The sequence below is a fragment of the Apium graveolens genome, chromosome 9 (genome assembly GCF_009905375.1).
Source record: "Apium graveolens cultivar Ventura chromosome 9, ASM990537v1, whole genome shotgun sequence".
NCBI classification, from domain to species: Eukaryota; Viridiplantae; Streptophyta; class Magnoliopsida; order Apiales; family Apiaceae; genus Apium; species Apium graveolens.
In genome coordinates this window covers 212,584,087-212,589,376 of record NC_133655.1, presented here as the reverse complement: position 1 = coordinate 212,589,376, position 5,290 = coordinate 212,584,087, and positions in this window count along the sequence as shown.

The window sequence follows — 5,290 nt, the reverse complement described above, 5'->3', positions numbered from 1 at the left end:
ATTATGGTGTGACGATTTTTTGAAATGACAAAGAGTCTGGTGGGACGCCACCTAATCATATACTGTGTGCCATATGGTATGAAAGACTGGCCATCTTGAGTACTAATATGGTTGTCTCATTTCTATTCAAATCATTATTCATTCTTTCTTCTTAAATCATGATTTGTTGATTCATGAATTTCTCCGATTGTTTCCTTATACTCTTATTCCCTACAGAAAGTTTCCAATCAAAATCATATACACAAATTCCTTCTTGTGTAAGGTCTATCCTTTGAATATTTTTAAAAGGAAGTAAAATGAACCCGTATAGCAAATGGAGTTACGTAAAAAGTGTGGACAAGTGCAAGCCAAAGAATGGTGGACATTTACTTGCAGAAAAGAATCATTATGCCGATAACGGGATTGTTGCGAGGATATTATATCAAAGGCGAAAATCTGTATACATGATACGTTGCAAGTATGAAATTTTGGCATGAATTGGAGTAATTAGCAAACCGTATGAGGTAAATTAACTCGAGAAACAAGAAAGTAAAGTTGCATGGATCAGATGAGGCAAATGATCGATTGGATAATGAAGGTGAATGAAGAAATTCTTAATAATAACCAGATAATCGACTAAAACGTGGTAAAAATGAAGCCTACCTCCATCATGTGGGAGATATTTATCATGAAGATTCAAGATTGAAGAAATGCTAGATACAAATAAACTTTAAGTGTGTTCATCAAGGGATGGTTGGGCTTTCCCACTAAAGAAAGTGAGCTGTGGAAAAATTTACGCTTGTAACAGGATTGGCAAAGAAGGTTCAATATGGAAAGACATAAGGGGAAATGAAGGTAAGGTGTTTTGACTGCAACAATTTTTAAGATATGAAGCTTTAAAATCAAATGGACTCATTCGCATGATTTTAAGAGTGTTGGTTGAGACCAGGTGTTGGTCATCAGAGGTTGAACAAGTTAATTAATAAGAACAAGTGTATATTTCCAAGGATGGACAAATTGTTAAGTAAAGAGCTTTATTTAAAACATGAACTAGAAGAATTCTAGAATAATTTATAATTATACTCAGTATTGATATTCTGTTATAATCAGAAGATATGAATAAGGACATGGTATCATCAGAATCGTTTGCTATAATCCTAGGTTGAACTAAAATATGGGTTGTACTGATTAACATTACATGAGATGGTGAAATGGTGAGTTTAGAAAGTGGTAGTGGATTGGTACACGTAAGGATTGATTGTTGGTTGTTTGATTGATTGTTGATGTCGGCTTGAGTCCGACTAGTAGTCAATAATATAAAGGAGATGCTGCCCAAATTTTCAGAGATTACCCTATTTTTAAAGATAGAATGTAAACTTTCGTATGTTTTTGATATTCCTGTGATATTCCAAATAATTGTGATCTTGGCTCTCGAGGGAGGTTGTTACATCCAATCCGACTATATGTAATTGGTTTTTGATTTCATTTAGCTAGTCATCACCTGGTATAATTGATCAATTAAGTAAGTTAATTGGTTAATTTTACCAATTAATGGTCAGTTAGATGGAAATCGATTCCAATTAGATTAAGCCAAATTTTGATGTGACTTTCAAATCTGAAATCAAAACAATGAGGAATTAGGAAAAGTAAGGATGCTAGTAAAATTCATAAATTCCTGCAAATGTGTAAGTTTTTACTTGGATGAGTATGCCCTTCATAATGGACAAGAGAAATAAAAAGTCATTTGTATGGACAAGTGAGAAGAATATTTTCAAGAGCTATAGATTTAAGATGAAGCAACGAGGAGAAAGAAAGAAGGGAGATGGAATAAAGTAGAAATTAATAACTACACCAGCATGGATTTCATTAGACAGCAGGGAGATGTTATCATCTGCAACAAAGTTTTATCAAAGAACGTCTTGTTTCCAAATTGTTGTGATAATCATACAATAAATGATTTGTCAAGTATTTTTGTTTTGGATAAAGTGTGAGATACAGTTTTAATTCAGTTTCCGATTGATGTTGATACTTAGGTTGTTGTTAGATATCGGAAGTGGTATTAATACAGATGATTGATGTTTACTTCAGAATGAGATGTTGTGAGCATCAAAGTTCGTAGTAATATCTAATTTGATATGACAGCAAAATGAGTATTAATGTTAAGAGTTCGGTTTTAAATAAGCTATGAGAATGAAGAACGAAGATGGGAAAGGAAGTGGAATCAAAAGGATGATAAAGAAACCATATAATATGCCAGGATATAGGTAAGATATGGGTAATATAAACGACAGCGAAGATGGATGGAGTTGAGCAAGGACTATGACTGCACGATTAACTATCACCCAGGTAAAGCAAACGTAGTAACAGATGCATTAATTAGAAAGGAAAGACCGAACGTGTCGACGGTGTCAGAAGAATCATACAAATAATTTCAAAAGTTAAAATTAGAAGCCAGAGTTTGCAAACCTAATAATGCAAAGATGTATAGTATGACTTTTCAGCCAGAATTGGTAGAGAAGGTGAAGAAATGTCAAAGGAAAATAATAGATTAAGATATTAACCGTTAAAAGAAAAATATATATATTGTTAGATATATTTGATAGTGTCATGTGTAATATGATTTGTGTTTAGTTTTCAGATCTTACGTAACAGGACAAATCAGTACTTAACTGGAAATCAGCACTTATACTGAAGACATAACTTAAGTTATCAGAACTTAAGTTGTCAGAAGATATTTATCTGAAGATAATATCAGGACTTAAGATGACTTTCAGATAAGGCAGGCGGCTGATTGAAAGGAAAGAAGATCGAGACTAAGACAGAAAGAAATATGCATGAAGAAAGAATTCTATTAAGAATAGAATACTTGAAAGAAAAGATAACTAATTGATATATTTTAGGAAGCAGAATTATATTCCATATCAATTAGAACATTATCTTGTAACTGTATAGTATATAAACACAATCATAGGGTTTACACTATAAGTGTTATCTTAATCGAAGTTATTATTCTTTGTAACCCTAGCAGCTCTCGTGATAATTTGTTCATCACTGAGAGAGGACAGTTCCATATTGTAACAGAGTTTATTATATTGAATAAAATCTGTTTCTGTTACTTGAGTTCTTATATTCGATTTGATTGTAGTAAACACTGTATTAAACCCCCTTCTACAGTGTGTGTGACCTAACAAGTGGTATCAGAGCAGATCTGTTAACACACATATAGTTTAAGATCCATAAACAATCATGTCTGAAGAAGAAACTCCAACCAAGCCCACCAAAACTGAAGAACCTCCAAAAACCATAACCCATAGTCGATATGAGACTATAAGAGTTCCCATGTTGAAACCTTCTGAGTATTCCATATGGAAAGTGAAGATGGCTATGTTTCTGGAAGCTACAGATCCAGAATATCTACACAGGATTAATGAAGGACCACATATGCCAACCAAACTCTTTGTGGAAGTTGCAGGTCAGCCAGTAAAGTCTTTACCAAAGGAGAAAAGTGATTACACTGCTGAATATATCTCATCAATTGCAAAGGATGTAAAGGTAAGACACTTGCTGCATAGTGCCATTGATAATGTCATGTCAAATAAGGTAATTCAATGCAAGAGTGCAAAAGAGATATGGGATACTTTGGAAACAAGGTGTCAGGGAACTGATTCAATCAAGAAGAATAAGAAGACTATACTCACTCAAGAGTATGAGCACTTTGACTCAAAGCCTGATGAGTCATTAACTGATTTATATGACAGATTTGTCAAACTCTTGAATGATTTGTCACTAGTTGACAAAGAGTATGATATTGAAGATTCAAATCTTAAATTCCTGATAGCTCTTCCTGAAAAATGGGATTTGAAGGCCACAATAATAAGAGACAACTATAATCTTGATGAAACAACTCTTGATGAAATTTATGGGATGTTCAAGACTCATGAACTTGAGATGGAACAAAGAAGCAAGAGGAATGGAAGAAAGTCAAGGACAATTGCCTTTGTGGCTGAGGAGGAAAGTCCCAAAGTTGCTGCCTCAAAGAAAGGCAAGGGAAAGGCTCTCATCACAAAGTCTGATACTGAGTCATCAAGTTTTGATAGTGATGATGACTCAGAAACTGAAAGTATACCTGAGATGGACCCTGATGAAGAGATGATGAAACTGTGTGCTCTTATGGTGAAAAGAATCACAAAGATTGCATATAGGAAATTCAGGAGAGGAAAGAAGTTTTCCAGGAAAGGTGCAAGTTCTGATAGGAAAGGTTTCAGAAAATCTGAAGGCAAATGAGGAAATCTGACAGAGGAGATTACTCGAATGTTAAATGCTACAACTGTGGTGAGAAAGGCCACATATCTCCTTATTGCAGAAAAGGGAAGAGTGACAAAGGCAAGGCTCTTATCACAAAGAAGAAAAGCTGGTCAGATGCTTTAGATTTGAGGATGAGGAAAACTATGCCTTGATGGTAAATGCTGATAGCAATTCTGATACTGCTGACTTAAAGGTACCTCAAACTACTTATGCCTTTCATACTGATGATATTACTGAGTTGAGAATATATCTTAAAACCATGTTCATTAGTTATAAAGATAAAACTTTAACATGTGAAAGATTAACTTCTGAAAATCTTGCTTATAAAAAGAGGAATGATTATTTAGAAAAAGAGTTAGTCATGTTCCATCAAACTCAGAAAGATAGAGATGATGCCTTTTATATTAGGGATGAAGTGCTAAAAATGAATGAATCTCTAAAAACTGAGTTAGAAAAGGAAAGAGAGATTATCGGGACTTGGACTAACTCTGGTAAAGCAACTCAGGATATTCTTAGTAGTGGAAACTGGAAAGAGGGCTTAGGTTATGGAGATGATAAAAACAGTAAGAGAACTGTAGAAACTGAGCCTATAGTTGTTAAACAAAAACCAAAGGTAAATCCTATTAAGTTTGTAACTGCAAAGTCTAATATTGAAAAATTAGAAGTTAAGGAGAAAGTAACTTCTGACAAACCTAAATAGGATAAGCCAACTGAAGTTAACATAGGCTTAATGACTAAGAAGCAGCTTAAACATAAGCTAAAAGATGTTAAGAATGTAAACAAGGTAAAGCCACCTAGGAAAAATAGGAATGGAAAGGAAGGTGTGAACAAAAGTAACAATTATAAGCCTGTTCCTAATTCTCCTAAAAAAACATGTCATAACTGTGGAAATTCTAACCATCTGGCTTCTTTTTGCAGGAAGAATAAGAACATAAATGCCTTACCCTCAAAGTCAGTAGTTAAGAGTCAATCTGTTAGGTATAAGCCACAAAATCCTTGTTTTCAT